Source organism: Camelus ferus, chromosome 21 (genome assembly GCF_009834535.1).
Source record: "Camelus ferus isolate YT-003-E chromosome 21, BCGSAC_Cfer_1.0, whole genome shotgun sequence".
Lineage (NCBI taxonomy): Eukaryota > Metazoa > Chordata > Mammalia > Artiodactyla > Camelidae > Camelus > Camelus ferus.
In genome coordinates this window covers 19,441,812-19,452,591 of record NC_045716.1, presented here as the reverse complement: position 1 = coordinate 19,452,591, position 10,780 = coordinate 19,441,812, and the positions used below count along the sequence as shown (strand labels likewise).

Genomic DNA, 10,780 nt, shown 5'->3' with positions numbered 1-10,780 from the left:
ACAAAAAGACATCGTTTCCGAGGAGGACACAGAGAAACTTAAGACACTCTCTTCCATTATAATTTATATAAACTGTTAAGGACACAAACACTGAAATCACATTTAGAGGAGTAACTTCCATTTCCTACTGCTTTTAAATACAAACATTTAATAGACATTTTTTGCGAGGAACTGGCAACCACTGTAATGACAAAAAGTAAAAGTAACTAGCTCCTAGACAAAATATAAATGATCCATGCCGGGCTAGCTCCCAGAGATGATAAAATCACTCTTATAGGTGGACACTGTTATAAAACCCTCCACTTCTGGTGGTACCCCACCACCACTTGGGAACCACAGTGCCACGCCCTGCTGCTTCTAGAAGGTGTTGGGTCCAGCAGACCTGCAAACATCTCCCTTTCCCCAATCCAGTCTATTCTTTACCAACAGCCGAAATTAGCCTTTTAACACATAAATCAGATGCCACCACTTCTCTGCTCAGTCCCACCAATGATTTTCATTAGCATGAAGGAAACTTGACCTACAAGCCTTCTGACAGTTAGGCTGCAATTGCTTTTACTGGGATCCTACTGGTATTCTATAAATAGAATCTGTCTCATTTTTACATATAAATACATTTTTCAGCATGGTTGTAAACTTCCTAAAATATCCAGGAATGCAAAATACTGTATTTTGTAAGAAGATTTAATTTGTTTGGATCATGAACTTATCAACAAGAGTTCACCAGTTTGGAGAAATCACAACACAGCTGGGGACTGACATTCCTTACGATACTTAACACAGTAAAGGTGTTAAAAAATAAAATAAAACAAAACATAATTAAAAAAACATGTCTGCCCTTTTTTGCATATACACATCTACAGCTGCTGCATTGAAGGTAATTCTTCAGGTAAGTGTAAGACTGCTAGTGTGGCATTTAGGTATAAAAATGCACAGTATTGGTTACAAATTTCTTTCTTTATATTACAAAGAGGATATTTTATTGATTTGTTTTAATTATGTGCACAGGAAGTCATGTTACCTATAAATATCATTGCCAAGTGGGAAAGGAAACGTGAGAAGATACTGGACTTCTTACATGAGGCAGAGCTGGCTGTGAGAGGGCTGAGTCCTTCATCCTATGTGACGTGCCCCATATTGTTCTCTGAACCTGACTCTCCACATCACTCTCCCCACTCCAGCCACACTGACCTTTGTCGCAAAGCCATCAAGCTCATGCCCATGTCGGGCTCTCTGCTCCGGTTGGTCCTCTGTTTGGGACAATCTTCCATGATCACCACGTTTCACATCACTCTCTTTTATCATCCATTCCCCCAGCAGGTATCTCTGCCTACAATCCCATCGTAACACTACTTAGCTATCCATTCTTCATCTCTGTCATGGGAATACACACTCCATGGGGAAAGTGGGCAATGCTATTTCAGATCCCAGTGCCTGGAACACGGACTTGATAAATATCCGTAAAGTGAATGAATTAATGCATGAGGATGCTGCCTGAGTTCCTGATCCCTAGGAGCTACGGCTCTTTTTCTTTCCTATCTACATAATTTATAGCCAATCTAAGTCAGCATTCATTCTTTCAAATATATCCATCAAATGCTGACCATATTTCAGGCAGTGAGGATACAATAATAAATAAGGCATACTCTGCCTGCGTACTTTGTAATTAATGATCGTCTTCAGTACCTGTGAAGCATTTGACTCCTACAGCAAAATGACTTTATTTAAAAAAAAGAAACTCATTTCTATTTTATATTCTGAGAATCTTTAAAATACAATAATTATGATACTCATAAACTGTAAGTTCTCCCTCATGTGCTAAGAAGACAGTTGCTATCACATACACAGGAATTTTTACCAATGCGGAAAATCTTGCTGCCAGTTTTGGTAATATCCTCCTTTAAGTCCCCAAAGCACCACCCCTCAGAGACCGAGGGTGCCGAAGGCTAGGCGATGTTTGAGTAAGTGGAAGTTTCTAGCTCCCTTAAGTGATGTAGCCAGCAGGGACCTCTATCTACCTGGCTGAGATGAAGCCAACTGTCTAAGGCACGGAGGGACCATCTGCCCTCTGAAGGACTCCACCAGCTGGAAAGTCCATCCTGTACTCTGTTCGGGTAGCGCAAGTCAGCGTCAGCCCCGACAGTGGTACACAGCCTCCCTGGAGGGCCCAGGCAGGCGCTGGTCCTCCAGACTCTTCCATTTCCCTACTCTTTGGCCAGGCACCTTTCCCACTGCTGAGGGGAGAGACAAGAGCAACCCAAAGACTAACAGAGCTTGTGTATTGGTACAGAGCTGCACAATGGGCTTTCTCATTCATTTTCACATTTGCAGGATAGATCGCACAATTTTGTTTTTATGAATAAGCAAATTACAGTTCAGAAAGGTCCAGAAACTTGGCAAAGCTGCAGTTTAAACCAAGGTCTTCTGATTCCAAGTTAGAAAACGGAAATCACTGGCTAAATCTCATTTGGGAGATTATCTGTGTGTTTTAACTCTCACTGGTATAGAACTTCCCCCAAGGAGCTGGCTGCATTGCACCCTGATCAAACATTTGCACCCTGATCAAACACTTGAACGAATCTCAATTCAGTGCCTACTTGGGCACACATCCCCTCCCAGTCGCCACAATTTCATGAAGACTAGGTTCCTAGAAAGCTTCTAGAACTGAGAAAACCTTAGAATAATGAGCCATGATGAACGTAGACCTTTGCCCCAAACTTTAACAGTGCTGGAGGGACAACCTTCTTACTTTTTCAACTGTCACTGTTGCTGTTCAGCAGCACTGTTACAACAGAATGACGCAGGCAGAGGAGGGGCTAGAAAAGGGTGGGTAGGACTCTGGGTTGCGGCTGAAAACTCCGATACGCCCCTTCTCTGCACTCCCTCCCCACCACCCCTCAGTCTCCCCCCAAGACCCCATCCCCACACACAGACCACATTTTCCTTTCAGGCCTGCCCTTAAAGCAAAAAGATCCAGGAAGGGCTGAGCTAACAATAAAAGAAAGGCTCCAGAAGCGGCTGCCCGGGAGTGTCTGGTCCACACCTGCATCCTCCAAAGGGCATCTCTGCGGGGCTGGAAGCAGATGGTTCATACCTGAACTGGCGCTCCACCAAAGTAACTCAGAAAGACAACCCTGTGCTGGTTCTCACTGCAAGAGTTCTAAGTCCCTTTAAAGCACCGGACTCCTTCCAAAGAATCTCAAGGGTTTCAATTGGCTACAAACAGGCACGTGTCCGAAAGGCTAAAAGAACACATCGGTCTCCTTCCAGAGTCCTCCTGTCTGTCCTATCAATTCCCCACCTCTCGGCTGGTTTGGATTCTCCTCTCTCACCTCGCCCCAGCTTCCTTAGAGCCCTGACACGCTGGCTGTGTCCTCTGGTCACCCCTCCAGAGCACTGTGTGGGAGAGGTGCTGTCTCCCCCGCAGTCAGGAGGAGAGGTGTGTCTTCTCAGGTTTCCTGAGTTCACCTAAGGTAGAGGTCAGTCCCTGACTTGGGCGGCTGCCTCAAGACCTAATAGGCTAGAGGCTACAATACGAAAGGGGGAGAGAGCCAGACCAGCCCAAAACAGAAAAACAATCTGACCAAGCTCCCAATCTTGCTGATTATGGCCCATTAGATGAGACAGGGAAAGAAAGCTGAAATGGACACAGGAGGAGAGAGATGGTTGGAGACCGGGAATTACGAAAATAACATTCAGACACAACTGGCAAAGAGTTTCCTGCAAACAGGAAAGGCTGCAAACTTTTCACAGTGAAGAGCATTGAAGTATAAGACCTTGAGTTTCTGGGGACAAGCTCGTCAGCTGCTGATAATGAGCGGGCTGCTCTGTAGTTTATTCCACTGAGACAAAGAGCAGTGATTACATCTCACCTTGGAGATGAGGAAGTGAGTGATGAGACTCAGCACAAAAAGCCCACCCTTTGGAATGCAAAACTACAGCTGACAAAGACAGCACAAGAAATTATCCTCTGCGTGACCCCACCCATCTCCTGACCCACCCTGTCAAGGTGGCTGTCACCTTAGAGGACAACTGGACCTTTCCTCATCAGCAGATGGGACAGTCTGCCTTTTTGTGTTCTCGGAGGTAAAAGGATGGCACCAGAGTCAGTCCGAAACCTATGGCCAGGCACCTCGGTGATTAAGTGCCAATGATTCTTCTATGAAGCAAAGGATTCAAAGGCTGTTTCAGTTAGGCTGAGCAGAGAGATGCAGCAGACATCTGAGCCTTCACTAGACAATGAAAAATAGTAAGGGAGGAACAGAGAAAGAATGAAGAGGGAGGAGATGGAAAAAGAGGGGAGGTCCAGGATTCCCAAGAAAGGGCTTTCCTTTCTCCTCCCCCAAGCCTCCAGAGAGGAATAAATATAATTATCAACCTAGCATGACAGCATACAAAATAAAAGAGGTACCTGCCAGGTGACCATCTCTGCCGGGACTCGAACCCGGAACCTCTGGATTAGAAGTCCAGCGCGCTCGTCCATTGCGCCACAGAGACCTCACCACACACACAGCATCAGCACCAGAACTGAAAAAGCACATACCTTCTGCATCACCGAGCCATCTCAGCATCCTGCTCTCTGAGCGGTGGGGGGACAGGGACAGCTGGAAAATCTGGAGTGGAGATCCATGAGCCGGCTCCATCAAAGCTTTTCTCAACACCATGGGTCCTGGGGTCCTCAGAGGATTGGGGGAATGTGAAGGTGGTCATTTTCCCAGTCCCAGAATCTCTGATGGAGCAGGACAGAGCTATACACAGGCTTTGCTCTCCTGTCCTCTCCATCCCTAAGGGAGGATACGGAGAATGTCTTTCTATTCTCATGCTAATTAAGCAGAGCACACCCAGCCCAGCCAAGAAAACTGAAGCCATCGCTACCTCCACCCCGTCTCCCTCACTGTGGTTTCATCCCAGTCCAGCTATTCTCAGACAGGGGCTGGGCAAAGCTGGCAGAATCAGGAAAACCCTCGATCCCCGAGACAAAGGAGCTGCTTCCTTAAGGAAACAGTGTGAACGGCAGCAGAGACCGGCAGGGAAGCTGGGCTGCAGGGGATGGTCCAGGTCCCAGCACTGAGAGCTGTGGCTGTCAAGCCTTGGGGGGAGGTCACGGGGGTCTGCTGGGATGTTCCTTCAGCATCTTCAGTAGAGTTAAAAATGGGAGTGGAGACGGAACAGTGGTGAGTGTGCGTGTGAGTGTGCGTGTGTGTGTGTGTGTGTGTGCGTGTCAGAGAGAGCGCGCGTGCACACAGGGAGAGGAGAGCAGCAGCAGCTCCGTAATGAGATACAGATGGTCTCCGTGCAGCCCTCCACGGTACCTGCTTCCCTTCCCCCACCTTCCCCGGCTCCAGGTCTGCCTCTCTGTCCTCCCTGGGCTGCCTCACTTAAAGAGCGAGGATTTCTCAGCTGTCTGGGCTAGAGGTGTCCCAGGACAATCAAACTGACCACCCCTCCATAACCATGTATAAAGGCCTCCATACCCAGCCCAGGTCCTATTTTGTAAAAGCCTCCTGGAGAAGACAATGCCGTAAGCACTCTTCCCACTATGCCAGTTCTTCTGAGAGTCTAATCCAAGTCCTTTCTTAACCTCACCTTCAGCCCACTTTATCCTTTTGATTCCCAGACACATCAGGGGACACTTGGCCTCTACGCTTCCAATGACAGTGCACTGATTTAAAGACTTTGATTCAGTGTTCACGACCCCACTCCTACTCAGAAGGTTACAGTAAGAGCAGAGCGCCACCGGCTCAGACGGCCGCCGCTCCTCCTCCCTCAGAGCGCGCGCTTCCAGGGCCCACAGCGCTGGCCGCTGCCAACGGACACTGGTTATAACTCAAGAGCCAGGTGACGGCCAAGGGAAGAACAAGGTGACAATATAAGGGGCTTCAGTGAGAAGATGTTTACGGGCCCTTCCAAGACCGTGTCCTAGTGCGGTATCTCATACTTCCCTACCCATGCCGACATCCCCCAGAACGGGATGTGGGACAGAACCGGACCGGGTGATGCAGTCAGGGTGGGTGCAAGGGAGACGCTAACAGCTGGGGAAGAGCAGCCACTCCAGCCAAGCTGCTTTCCATCTGAGATCTAGAGACAGGAGCTCAGAAAAATGGAACAGATCACGTATATTATAACCCTAACGCCAGGAAGCATAGAATAGGCTTGCCTTAATGTTACCGAAGGCAAGTTCGTGTGCCCGCTGTACCCTGAGGCCAAACAAACTGAAACATTAGACTTTGGAGCAGAGAAAGGTTTACTGCGGGGCCGAGCAAGGAGGACAGGGTGGCTCATGCCCAAGGAAACCCCAAGCTCTCCAAAGGGCTTCAGCAAAGCATATTGAAAGGCCAGGTAAGGGAGGGGGGTCGCAGGGTGTGTGACCAGCTCGTGCACAATCCTCTGATTAGTTGATGCTGAGGCAGCAGGGCGGTCAACACTGTCAACCCCTAGGCGCCAGAAGGTCTGGGGACCATGTGCTCTCAATTATCAAGCAGTTCATTTCTCCCCTTTGGTGGTGATTTTAAGCATCTGAGAAACTCAGGAAATATACATGAGATTCTATTAACTGGGTGCTTCAGGGAGGAGCTGCAGCAGAGGAAACGGGGAGGGGTCTGAGCTGGAAGGCCCCACAGGGTCCTGCTCGGTGACATTACCACATTCACCCTAGACGATGCCAAGAACCTGACACAGAGAACTCAGCGCTGGCCACAGACTGTGTCACTGCGGGCGGCTAGGGACAAGGGGCTAGTCTAGGAATCAGTCAGGAGGTCTGTGTGCCTGTAAAGGGGAACTCAGCCCCACAGGCCAACCCCGAGGCACAGGGGAAAGGGAAGCCTAGGTTCTCAGGGCGGCTCCCGCCGGCCGGGTCAGCGTCCTCTCAGACCCAGACACACACCCTCAGCTCTTCATAACACTGCTGTCCAACAGCCAAGAAACCCATCAGCCCTGAGTTTTGTCCAGACCTTCGCTGCCTGTTAAGAGATTGTGTTTCTCCACAACCTGCAGCTCTCCAATCCCTCCAGGAGCTTCGTTCGTTGTTCCTTCTCTTCTCACTTGGGGCTGGGGATAGAGTGATGAGAGATAATCATGTCCCTCGGGGATCCTGTAGGCAAGTTCTAACCCAGGGAACTACTTACTCCAAAACACATCCAGGAAAAGCAGGAATCAGTCTTTACTGCCCACCAAACAAGGTGTAGATTTTCCAAGTTCACGCCAAGACCGTAACTCTGGTAACAGAAAGATCCAGCTTCGACAGCTGGCTGTGCAGCTTACTTGCTTCAAAACCCTGAAAAAATGACTTAACTTCTCAACCCTCCAGTTCCTCATTACCAACTGGGGGCAATAATAAATGCTATTGAGAAAGATAAGCTGAGACTTCATGGTACAAGGCGTTGCCCCCTTCCTTCCTCTGTCCTGCGAGTTGTAATTCTTGGCTGTCATGCCTGCATTGCCTCCTTCCTCTTGAATACCCTTCCTTTATCTTTCCTTCACCCCCAGCAATCTCTCCACTCTGGCAAAAAACACCCCTCCTCCACAAGAGTCTTTCCAGGACCCCTTATAGTTATAATCTGCACCAACAAAAATACTCTGGACTTTGTCCAAGGGTTGTTTGTTTGTTTGTTTGTTTGTTTTTTCAAATAAGAGCTGTCTCTCTTACATCTCTTACTTCCTTTTACATCCATAAATCAGATCAAGCTTCTTGGTAAGTGTGAATAATGTCTCTCAACCAGGTTTTTAATTTAAAATTAAGGAGGGAAACAATCGAAGAAAGTGATCATCTTAAAGGGGCAGGAAAGATAAGGTTAAGCCACTCAGAGTCATTAAAGACAATACATCTTTTCCTTCTTTTAAACTAGGTACGTCATTTGTGCTTACGTAAACCCTTAAGAAGATGAGAACATCCTCCTTCCAAGATAATTTTTGTATTGATTTAATTCTCCACATATCTGTGACTCAAGCATTACTCACGCCTCTAATTGAATACCACTCTTTGACCCCACAGACAAATTGGTGATGTTCATACATTGTTTCATTCATAAAGTGTTGCTGGGATACATGTAATAAATGCTAAAAAAAAAAAAAAAAATTCTCCCGTTCGCCCAGAAACAAATACAGTTAAACCCCACATCCTACTGCGGTCCTGCTGACAGCTTCCCTAACCACGCGTCCCTGGTCCACGCTGTAAACGCTGAGGGAAATTAGACGGAGTAAGACAGGGCAACGGCCACTTGGACAGCACAGCCTTACACACTATACTTCCATCTTCCAGTCCCCACAATGGGCATCTCCTCTAGAAGGGCTTTCCATACACCATTTTCTAGTGTCCCTACCTTGGATCAGCCACCTCTTCCTGTTCCCCTGCTATGAGTCAGCCCACCTTGTTCCTCCCATCAGCACCACCTGGAGAGGATGACAGAGGTGTTTTGCAAGGTCAGGCCTGTGGGGCTAGGCCCACTTTGCAGAAGTAACAGGCGTTCAGCTCTGAGGTCCCTGCCCCTTAAGGACGGGCAACAGGGACACACCTAGAAAGCAAAGGGCCTTGAGCTCTTTTCTAGACGTCTCAGCCTCGCTGGGTCTTGCCCTGTGCCCCTGTGTCTGTTCCTCTCATGTAATTTTCTAACCCATCATAGTAGAGTATTTATGTTTTTTAAGACTTCTGTCTTCCTCCTTCTTCAGCCCATGAGCTTGACCAAAGATTGTTTGTTCCCACCTCATTTTTTCCTCTAAGCAGAAAGAAGTGAGATCATCGAGATAATAGCTGAGCCTGGGATCAAGCCAAAGGAGGGCAAATTCAGAGCACATTTTGCTTTGATCATCGCATCCAATTTTCAGAAACCGTTCCAGCTCTAGCCCAGTCTGACTGGGTTACCCAAACCTCTCAAGTCTCCCCCAAAGTAGAACCTAGAACCAAAACCAATCTACCTCAACAATGGGCTGGACCTCCAGGGACTTAGTCAGGGTCACAGGGGGAGTCCACACAGAGGTCACCTCCTGAAGGAGTCTGAGGAATGCGGAAGAATATGGAGACGGACTCTTCCTTTCCTAGGTGCCTCTCTTCCCATCTCTCTCAGGTTTCTCTAGGAAACTGTCTAGGACGTTCTAGAGAGTATGTCTCCAAGAATATGAATCCTCTGTTTGGTCAAAAAGGATGAGGAAGCTAGCAGTGTCCAACGAAAGAAGAGGACGTGGGCCATCACGTCCCACCAGATCTTTCCGGGAATTTGCTGGGAAACGTTCTCTTTGCTTCACCCGGTTCCCCTCAAAATGAATTAATGTCTGGCGTTTCCTCTCTAGTTCAATGTCCTTCCTTCTCTTGAAAATCTAGGCTCTCTATGCCTCGATTGCTAACCCTAAGCCATCACTTTCTTCTGTGTTCAGTACTAACTCCCCAGCCTGTCTTCTTACTGTTTCTTCTTGCCACCTCCATCAATTTCTCCTTCTTCCTCAGGGCACATCAACCTTAGTCATTTCCTGATTTAAAATGCCCCTTCCCGCTCTGTCTGCACGGCTCCCCCATTCATGCTTATTTTACTTCTTTCCCTAATCCTGTCCCATCCAGGCTCTCTCCCCTGTAAGGCTCCATTTCTTGGCAATACCCCTGTCTGTTCTCATCTGCCCTGGGATCCATCTGCTCTGCCCAAACTCACTGTTCCTGGCGTCTCCCAGATTCAGCCTACTGCTCTCTGCCTCTGCCCGCCTTAGCCATCATCCTGAAGGCTTTCTGAGGATCCCAGGCCCCTACACTGCCCTCCCTCACCCTCAGTCATACTCAATACTCAATATTCTGTCACTTGGCTCCAAGTTCTTGGTATTGTCTTTCCTTCATCCTCAGGCCCTTTTCTTCCTTCCTCCATATTCCATTCCCTAGATCTCTTTATTTTCCCCCCATCCTTCTAGTCTGGATCTCTCCTCCTCCTTAACTCTTCAGTCTACAGTATCTGTTCTGAATCTCCTCCTACGCAGTCCACAAGGCGCCAGATTCCTGAGGGTTGTCCAAAATGACTTGATGGTCCTTCCCTTCCTCTCCATGTTCACCTCCAGACATCCTGGGGTCTTTCTGTGTCTATGACACACCTGTGTCTCTTTTACTTCTTTGTCTGGGACTCTAGGCACCAGTGGCTCTAAACCTGGGAGGCCCCGAATGGGGCCCTGCTAATCCCCACGGCATCGAGTTACCATGGGGATGGGCTGGCAGCCAGGCTCCTTAGTCTTCACAGTGACCATGGGGTCTTCGGTTCTTAAAGGGGCAGACCCTTTAGCCCAGAGGCCAAAGAATTAGAAGATGGGTCCTTAAAAGGTCAGTTGTTCTGTGTTCACTGGCCAAGGGAGTCAAGAACGTTGGTTTTGACAACTATCAGGAGTAAACGGGGCTTTCTTTCTCTTGTGTCTACCTCAGCTCCATGTCCCATTCAACCCTGAAGAAACCTTGAGGTAGCAAGGCTGACTTCACATGGCCGGGGAAGAAAGGTGTTCATCTATTACAACGTATCGGTTTAATGAAACAAAAAAGTATGACCTTGAAAGCTTCAATCCCAGGAACTAAACTTGCCCTTACGTAAGGGCCTTCCATCTGACAAGACATAGCAAGGACCACATGCAGTTTATCCTTACACAGCAGTGGGCCCTTGCCTACAGAGGACTGGCCCTTCTCAAGTCTGCCCTAAAAAGTATTCAGTGCCCACATGCAAACAGGAGCAAGCCAGTTAATCTCCTTCAGCCTCGGACTCTCGTCCTTTTAAAGGTGTAGCTGAATTTCCAAGGTCCTTCCTCAGGCTCCCTGTCTACAATTCTA

General features: G+C 48.1%; 1 non-coding gene across 1 annotated transcript; it reads right to left on the bottom strand.

Annotated features, from left to right (window-relative positions):
- Positions 1 to 4,423: 4,423 nt before the first annotated feature.
- TRNAR-UCU lies at positions 4,424 to 4,497 on the bottom strand. The gene has a single exon. It is a non-coding gene; the product is annotated as a tRNA-Arg (tRNA).
- Between the last annotated feature and the right edge of the window lie 6,283 nt (positions 4,498 to 10,780).